This window comes from Pinus tabuliformis, chromosome 2_1, assembly GCF_031772625.1.
Source record: "Pinus tabuliformis cultivar Carrire ecotype Pingquan chromosome 2_1, CPIR1, whole genome shotgun sequence".
In the NCBI taxonomy this organism is placed as follows: domain Eukaryota; kingdom Viridiplantae; phylum Streptophyta; class Pinopsida; order Pinales; family Pinaceae; genus Pinus; species Pinus tabuliformis.
In genome coordinates this window covers 92,334,045-92,344,093 of record NC_142299.1, presented here as the reverse complement: position 1 = coordinate 92,344,093, position 10,049 = coordinate 92,334,045, and positions in this window count along the sequence as shown.

Here is a 10,049-nt window from a genome sequence, read left to right as displayed (position 1 = left end):
ATTGCTTTCCTTTTTCCTTTATAAAGTATATATAGAGAGGAAAAGAAGAAAAACCTCTGTCTTGCGCTATCTCCTGATTCCGACTCTCTTTGATAGTCTTTCGCTACTTGTTCCCTTGCATGCCCAGCTCACAGAGTACCTATAAGATTCACAGTAGCATAGCATTATACAAAGACATGGATCTATAATCATAAACAATCTAGGATCAGATGTAAATTGACCATACAAATGCAACAAACATAAATGACACAAGAGTATGGAGGAAAACTTGAATAGATTTTATTGATAAACAAGAAAAAGCCAAGAGGAGTTACAACCAGTGTTCGACCCAACATCAACCTCTTAGCAAGGAAGCCCTTCTTTCACCTCATACAAAGCTTAGATCACCCAAACAATCTGATGTTTGTCTCAAGAAACCAACAACAATCCTTACAATATGCAAAATTCCAGCCTCCAACCTCTGGATCTCTGGATGAGAGATCTATATATAGATATTTGCAGAGGTGTGAGTCAGCTCTGGGTTTTTGGTTAGTCTTCTCTCTGATAGTTCTTGATTCCACTTGGAGATCTCATTGATCTCTTACTCATCCTTGGTGGTGAGCTCCAGTATTGTAGCAATAATGCTACAACTCCTGGGTCTTCCTGTCTCTCATTTTATCAACCCGTAGTTTCATACAAACTTGGAAGCGACGGTGCTATATGCACAAGTACTAGCTCTTGTCGCAGCTGTCACTTGGTCAGCTGGCACAAGTCCGCTAGGGCTCAAGCCAACTTCTATAGGCTCTCAGAAGAAGCTTGCTAATTGATGGACGAAAGCTAATCTCAAATGAAAGCTACTTTACTTGACAAAAATGAACTGAAAGCAAATCAAAGCATGTAAACCTAGGAAACCCTAATTTAACTAGTCTGACCTCTACAATGCAAGGAATGTAAATGCAACTTCTACCAATGCTTTCACTACCTCTAATAAATGAAAATGCATGGATCTAAACTACTTGCATCATGAAAGTTATGTTTTTTGTATTTTTCCTTTAAGTGTGTGGAATGATGGTGATCTTGTGTTAACTAGGTTTGGTTGTGCAGATGGGATGGAGAAGGAAGGAAAGCGTGGGATAGGTTGGGGAGGCTAGGAGAGGTCCCTAGGGATCCTTAGCATCTATCCACAGAGGTTCCTCGCATTCAGATGCTCAGCAACCAAGAGAGTGCCTCCTACAGGATGCTGTGGAGGATCCTACAGGATACTCTGTTTTCTACAGGATGTCTACAAATGGCTACAGGATGACCTACCGTGAGTGTTTGGAGTGATGGAGGAGTAATGGAATGGTAGGGGGAGATGTGTAAGGTAGGAATAAGGCTGGTGATGGCTTTAGAAGTGAAAGAATGGATGGGAAGTGAGTGTAGGAGTAGGTTGGAAGGTAAAGGGCTATGTCAACGAAAGGGCTAGAGAATGGAAGTACGTGAGGAGTGAAAGACTTTGGGAGATAACAGAGCGGAGCAGGGGTCAAAGAGATGTCTGCATGCGTGATCAAGATGGAGGACGAAGTGATGAACGAGAGAGAGCAGTGTAAGTGAAACAAATTATTATGACTGTCACTCAAACAAAAATGCATTAACCTAAACTACCGGTGCTTGTAAATTCAATGAGCAGCAATCTAAACGCGAAGGAGAATGTGCATGAAGCTGTGGTAAGGGAGTGTGGTGCAGGTGTGAATCATGTGGAAGCATCTAACATAACGTGACTGTGTTTGCAGCAACCATGGAATAAAGAAATGCGTATTTTTGGTGGTTAGTCATGGACTTCACTCCAATCCCAGATGAGACGGCAGTGAGCCTTAACAACCTTTTTGTTGGAGCTCCAATCGATTATATCTATCCTCTGCTACACTAAGCAAGTGGAAACAAATTCACCATAAGCAATTCCTATCTAACTCATGAAAAAGACCAACTCAACAACCTGTAATTCGAATTGCATGTGCAAATGAAAAGCTCAAAGTGCTAAAATGAAATGGAAACAACACTACAGCAGAGGGGATCTATGGCTCTCAGGTTGGGCCCTAACCTGAGAGCTATAGTCTCCTTAAGAAAAACTCAGAACTAGATCAGAATCTGCCTTCTTTATTCATAATCTGATATCATGCCAAATTGGCTTACAAAAAGGAACGAAAACTGAGCTGTGCTCCAAAATTACAATAGCAATACGAGAGTTTCAACAACCTATCTAAGGCTAAGGCCTCCATACTTATACAAAAATGATGATCCAACAAGTGTCCTTCATTTTAGGAGCTCGGCTGTCCAACTAGATTTTAACTGCTGATCCTGTAGGATGGTCATAATTGTTGTTCCTGTAGAGCAGTTTATAACTGTTGTTCCTGTAGAACAGCTGGCTGATTTTAAGCTCGGAGGGGAGATGGATTAGAGCTCGGAGTTCTTGGTGGGAATCACGAGGGATGTCCCTAGAACCGTGGACATCCTCTCCTAAAACCCGTAGTGCCACCTCGTTGTCTCCTTATCTCCTTTTTCGTTGTCTTTTTCTCCCTTTTAATGCCAAAACCTGGAATCATAATGCATTAGTCACGTAGAGAGAGTGCCTACCCTTCTTCCTACAAACAACATGAATAAACTAAGAAATGCATGCATAAGCAATAAAAAATGAATGGTTTGAGCAAGTAGAATAGGCCAAAATGAGCCCAAATTGTACCAAAATTGGGGCTCATCATCACCCCCCAGCTGAACCATTTGCTCATCCTTGAGCAACCTTGCTCCTGCTCCTTGTCCTTGGCCGAGGACTCGGGACCGGAACAGGCTCTTTCTTTTCTGCTTTTGATGGCCCTGCCTTCTCTGCCCCTGGTGGTGATGAGGGTGATGTTTCCTTCCCCTTTTCTATTTCCTTGAGTCGGGCTTCGGAAGGCGACTGGCCTATCTTTCGTGTCCAGGAAGTTATTTTTGGGCTCCCCTTTTCGGGGGTGGCTGATGTTTTAGAGGGGGTCCTTGCACTGGGTGAAGTAGGGACATCCCCTGAAGTGGTTTGGCTACTGGGTGGAGGCTGTGGCTTGCCCGTGGTCATCCTCTTGCTTCTCCTGGCTTCAGGTGGTAGAGGGGTCTCCCTCTCCCTTTTCTCTTTCGGTTTTGGAGGTGTGCTGAGGGCAGCCAGTGCCACTGCTGCCTCCTTCTCAAGAATGCCAGCCTTCTCTTTCTTGCGTTTTGCTCTCTCGGAGCTCCTTGTAGAGGGCCTCTCCTTTTTAGATTTCGGGCTTCCTATGGAAGACCCTGCTTTGCCCGCTTCCGGGCTTCCTGTAGAAGATTCTTTCTTTGTCTTCGGACTCTCTATAGGAGGCTGTTTCTCAATGACCTTCGGGCCTCTTGTAGAAGCCCCTCTTTCCAATCTCGGGCTTCTTGTAGAAGCCCCTGTCTCTGTCTTCGGGCTTCCTGTAGAAGCCTGTGGTTGCACTTTCGGGCTTCCTGTAGAAGCCTCTTTCTCCGTTTTTGGGCCTCCTGTAGAAGCCTGTCCTCCAATGATTTTTGGGCTTCCTGTAGAAGCCTTGGTTGTTGCTCTTGGGCTTCCTGTAGAAGCCTGCTCCTTACTGATCTTTGGGCTTCCTGTAGAAGCCTTTGTCTTTGTTTTCGGGCTTCCTGTAGAAGCCTGTTTTTGTGTTTTCGGGCTTCCTGTAGAAGCCTGTGCTTGCGTTCCTGCAGATGCAACTCTCACCACCTTTTCTTGCTTGGCTGCATGGATTTTGCTTTTGGCTTTGACTGCAGGGGCTGACGAGGTGCCTGGGCTGGCAGGGACCACCTCAGTTTTGACTGCCCTTCTTTTCAACCTCTGTTCCCTTGCTGACAGGATGGGGGTGTCCTCTTTTGCTCTGTCATCCTTTCCCTCCTCCTTCTCCTTTCGTTCTTTCTTCTGTGTTGGAGTCGAGACCTTTTTGCTTTTCCCTTTCTTACTCTTGGCTACGGGCTCTTCTTCTTCACCGCTAGAGGACCCCGTTTCTTCAAGCAACATTTTTATGTCCCCTTCTCTTGTTAAGTTCCTAAATGATTCCCATGCGAGGGGGACTTTATATGAGTGGAGAGCATCCTCCACAAGCAATTTTATCAACCCATGATGGGCTATCTGATCGAGGATTCCGTCCTTGAGCTTTGTAGAGCATTCCATCAAGGACTGCAATAAAAAGTAAGGAATGCTCAGCCTCTGTGTTGCAGGGAGGTCAATCTGGTGTCTTAGTTCATTGAGCAGCCTGAAGTGATACGCATATATGATGCTGTAACGACCCTCACAGGTGATATATTTCATAATTTGCAAACTGACTTCGTTCCACGGTGGCAACAGGCTTTTCCTTTTCACCCCATTTTTGTCCTCTGTGAATGATTATTCAGGTGGGAAGAACTCCTTCTTTGCTTGCTGGCTCTGCTTCCCCTCTTCTTTATCCCACGGCAGACCCATGGGCAGTTCTGTGATTCGACTTATATGCTCTAGGGTGAGTTGGAGGCTGAGACCTCTGAAGCTTATCGTGGCCAGTGTCAGGGATTTAGGCTTCAAGGCCTGCAAGAATTCCTCGGCTACTTCATCATCGTAGCCCTGTAGCTTATCACAAAAAGGCATCCATTGTGCCCTGGTAAAGAGATCTACCACTGCTGGATTTCTCCTTAATTTGGCGGAATCTGTGGGTTCTCGCCTGATAAATCCACCCGGCATGATGCACAATTTCCTTAACCGGAGGTGGTGATGGTGGAAGAGAGTTTAGTTTCGGTGACAGAGTGCAGAACAATGCGTATAACCCACAAAAATTTTACAACACAGTATAACCACGCAACAATCCTGTAGAATTGCAGTATGGGCACACAGACAGCAATTGATCTACTTTCTCCTTTACCCTGACAGTAACTGACAATCCTACCACCTTAAATGAGCAATTGCATGAGAGGTCCAGTGTTACCTCATTACTCGGCCACCTTTTTTCGTGAACACCCGCGTTCCTGTAGAAGACTGCGTCCTGTAGGACTGCGTTCCTGTAGAAACTGTTCCTGTAGGAACTGTTCCTGTAGGAGCAGTGTGCAAACTTCGGGGAGGAATGCAATTGGACTGCGGTTGAGGTGCGCTTCGCTGGTGTTCAGTCGGCCGAAAGCTTGGTGTATCAACATGCAGAGGTATTCAGAAGAGTTACTCACGTTCTGAAGTGGAGGTGGATGGATATACGCGCACAATCTAGCCGATTAGATTTTGAATCGGCGCAGCTCGTGGCGCGGAGGGTGAGCTGTCCCCGCCGGACCGTTGGGTGACGTCGCCCATCATCCGCCTGCACATTCACTTGCTGTCGCATTCATTCCCACATATCTGCCGCCGCCCTTTTCGGTTAAACTCGTTTTTTGGTTGACGGGACTGATCTTCACGTGCGTGCTGCGTGTTCCCTTTGTCGTGGCTGCCACCCCATCATCTGACTATCACTTCACTAGCCAACGTGGCCAGTCAACTGGCCTTACGGCCGCTCAACCATTCATTTCTACGCCATGCAAACAAATCAAAGCAATACTCATGCGATTTGATGGAAGGAAGGATTAGAACACTTACCTGCGCGCGTCTGCACATGATTTTCAGATTTTTGGACGACGGATCTACCTGCTGCATGTGGCTTACACAGTCCCGGAGGCTCGTGGTTACAGGATGCTGGCGCTGTGGTGGACGTTCTGGTTGCATGCGCCCGCGTGTTTCTTGCAGATGGCTGGGCGATGAATGGCATCCACTCCTGCAGGTTTGACTGCTACAGGATTCCCGCGGGGCCTTGCAACAGTCTCACCTCCTTGGGTGCATGCTACTTGATAATGGAGATGACCTGCTAATCGCGCTCCCGAAGCTTCTGATGCTCGTCATGGACATGGTATGAGCTCTCGGTGTTCATTTTTCTCTGACAACTGATTTTTCCACGAGAACTCATTGATCTGGTTTGCTGGTGCAGGGATCTTAGTTGCATGGTGACGAGGATGGTGGAGCAAGGTATCAGCATCGTGCATGGGCCCAAAAAGAGGCTTGCATGTGTCCACACCAACCCGTAGTCATCAGATCTGCTCATGCAACGCATTCTGGCTCGTTCTGAGCTTCTACAGGAAGTCTCCTGTAGAAGTACAGAGCTTCCTGTAGACAGACAGCTCTTCCTGTAGAAACTTGCACCTTCCTGTAGAAAATCGCACCTTCCTGTAGAAAATCTGTGTCTTCCTGTAGAAGACTCAGTTTATAATAAAAGTGCTCATACCTTGAAGAACATAGGCATTCTTGGAGGAGGTGCTGGTGAGGTGTCCTGGCTGCATGATAAGGACTTCTGGCTTTGAGTTGAGAGGCTTCCTCTCCGCCTTAGAACACCTGCAATCTGCATGCAAATTTCACATAATGACTTATTGATTTTTTTCTTTTTGTTTTTTTTTCTTCTTTTTTTTTGAAAGATAGCAGGGGCGCCTCAATGAGGTTTTCACCCCTACCACCTGCCTCAAGCGCCTCAGAGAGGTTTTCACTCAAGGATCTTCATCTCTTTTTCCTCTTTTTTTTTTTGTCTTTTTTCTTGAAAGATAGCAGGGGCGCCTCAATGAGGTTTTCACCCCTACCACCTGCCTTGGGCGCCTCAGAGAGGTTTTCACCCAAGGATCTTTATTATTTATTTTTTCTTTTTTCTTTTTTTTTTTTTTTTTTTTTTTTAGATGCTTCAGGGTGTGCCCAAAGCAGGGGCAGGACCCTTCTCTATGACCAATACTGCCTTCTCCATTGTTTTGATGAACTCTTGTCTTGAGGGAGGCTTCCTGTAGATCTTCAATCGATGCCCATTGACAAGCATGGGAATGGCTTCCTCATCAATGGTTCGAATGAGGACAGATCCATTGTCATGACACTTTTCCACTGAATATGGTCCTAGCCATCTGGTTCTCAACTTCCCCTTGAAATCTTTGTATCTGGAATCATACAACAAAGCCCAATCTCCCGGCTGAAATTGCTTGTCATGGAGATGTTGGTCATGCCACACCTTCCTCTGAAGTTGAACCACTTCTGAGTGAAGGAGGGCCTGCATGCGGTGCTCATCCAGTCCATTCAGCTGCAATAACCTTTCTTGCTGTGCATGGCTGAGATCTAGGTCCAGCTGAGCTGCCATCCTCAAAGTGTTATACTCAAACTCAATGGATAGCAAAGCTTTCTTCCCATAGACTAGCTCATAAGGTGTGAAGCCGGTGGTGGTCTTCCAAGTGGTGTTGTAAGCCCATGTGGCTTCAACCAGGCGATCTGCCCAGTCCTTTCTGCTGCTGCTCACCACTTTAGTCAAGATCCCTTCTAATGCTCTATTGGTGACCTCCACCTGCCCATTTGCTTGAGGATGATAGGGAGTGGAGGTTCTATGCTTGATCTTGTGATGAGCTAGGAGATCTTCAACCAAGTGGGAGGTGAACTGGCTCCCTTGATCGGTGACCAGCTCTCTTGGATAGCCAAACTTATAGAAGATGTTCTCTCTCAAGAACTCGGCCACTTTTTCTTCTGTTGCTGCTTTGATGGCTTTGGTCTTTGCCCACTTCGTCAGGTAGTCAGTGCACACAATGATGTAGGATCTTTGCCTCGAAGAGGGATTGATTGGACCCACAAAGTCCATGCCCCACTTCTCAAATGGCTCAAGAGTCACTTGAGGTTGGAGAGGCATCTCATCCCTTTGGGTCGGTTTCCCCATTCTTTGGCATTGGTCACACTGGCTGACATATCTTCTGACATCTTGATGCAGTGTGGGCCAATAGTAGCCTGCCTGCAGGATCTTGAAGGCAGTTCTCTTTGCTGCAAAATGTCCTCCACAAGGCCCATCATGACAGGTGAGGAGGATGTCAAAGACTTCCTCTTCCCTTACACAATGCCTTAAGATCTGATCGGGGCCAAGCTTGAACAGATTTCCCCCAATCCATGTAAATGAGGCACTCTTTCTGATGATTTTGCTCTTCTCTTTTGAAGAGAGGTGCGGAGGGAACTGAGCTGAAACAAGGTAGTTTGCTATATCAGCAAACCATGGAGAGAGTACTGAGATAGCAAACAGATGCTCATCAGGCATCTGGTCATCCACCGTCCCATCTTCATCTGCAGACAAATCCAATCTAGACAAGAAGTCAGCAACAACATTTTCTCTCCCTGGTTTATCAACAATGGTTAGATCAAACTGCTGCAATAAAAGTAACCATCTAATAATACGAGCATTCACATCTGGTTTATTCATCAAATATCTAATAGCAGCATGGTCAGTATGTACAAAAGTCTGGTAACCAGTAATATAATGTCGGAACATGTTCAGTGCAAGGACCACAGCTAAGAATTCCTTCTCGGTTACAGTGTAATTCAGCTCTACTTTGGACAAGTTTTTGCTAACGAAGTAAATGGCATATGGAAGTTTTTGCTCAACTTGTCCTAAGGCAGCACCTATGGCTTTGTTCGAGGCATCAGTGTGGATGTGGAAAGGTAGGGCCCAGTTTGGACCTCTCAAGATTGGTGCTGACACCAACTTGTCCTTTAACTCATTCAAACTCCTCTGACAATCGTCAGTCCACTTAAACTCCACATCTTTTGCCAACAGACCAAACAATGGTGAGGCTAACTTGCTGAAGTCCTTAATGAATCTCCGGTAGTATCCTGCTAATCCCAAGAAACTTCGGACATCCCTTACTTTTTGAGGAGGTGGAACCCTCTTGATGAGAGCAATTTTGTTAGGATCCACCTGCAATCCTTGGGAAGAAATAGTATGGCCTAGCACAGTCCCCTCAGTCATTAGGAATTCACATTTTTCAGGACTAAGGGACAAGTTCATCTCGGTGCACTTGGTTAGGACCTTTCCCAAGTTGGACAATGCTTCCTGGAAGTTGGCCCCATAAGGAGTAAAGTCATCCATGTATATTTCCACTGCATCATGGACCAACTCCGAGAAGATGCTCAAGACAGCTCTCTGAAAAGTAGCAGGAGCATTGCATAGCCCAAAGGGAAGGACTCGGTAGGCAAAGGTACCCCAAGGACAAGTGAAGGTGGTCTTATCTTGGTCTTCCGGGCTGATTTGGATTTGATTGTACCCGCTAAACCCATCCAGGAAAGAGAAGAACTTCTTTCCTGCCAGTCCATCCAACACTTGATCTATGAAAGGTAGGGGGAAATGGTCTTTCTTGGTAGCTTTTTTCAGCTCACGGTAATCTACACAGATCCTCCACTTCCCATTCTTCTTGGGAACCAACACTAGAGGGGACACCCATTCACTATCTGAGATGGGGTAGATGAATCCGGCATCCAACAGTTTTTGCAACTCTTCCTTGACAATGTCCTTAAGGGCTGGATTCATTCTCCTCTGGGGTTGCCTAACTGGTTTACAATCCTCTTTGATGTATATATGATGGGTGCAGACCGAGTGATGGACTCCTTTCATCTCCTTATAGCTCCAAGCAAAAGCATCTAAGTGGCTGGCCAATAGGCTACACAACTCCTTCTCCTGGGAAGGAGATAGGGAGGAGCTGATCTTTAATGCTATCTCAGGGCCGAACTCCACACTTTTGACTCTGGGAGTGACAGGGCCGGTGGTACAAAGGTCCATTGAGGTGCTAGCTTGGGCATCCTCCACCAACTTCTCTAAAGATAGTGCACTGGAAGGTGGATTCTGGATCAGGGTCTCCATCAAATCATCCTCGGTAGGAGGGTCTCTTCTAGTGGTATCTAGGGTGCACAGAGGTGCAGAGTACACCTCGTCTTCCTCTCCTTCCCCCAACCAGAGTGGTAAATCATGCTCTAAAGAAGGTTGGGCAGGAGGGTATAGGACTAGCTGCTTGGACATGGGACCATTTTTTATGGTCATGTTTCCTGCCCGACAACTTATGTAAGCATCTGCAGTAGCTAACCAAGGCCTTCCCAAGATGAGAGGATATCCAGTAAGCTTGGCCTTTGGTTTTAGAACCAGGAAGTCTGCAGGGTATTCCCAAGAATCAATAGAGACCAAGACATCCTCCACAATCCCTTTGGGAGTCACGGTGGAGCGATCTGCTAATTGCAGTACTGTCGAGGTCTTCCT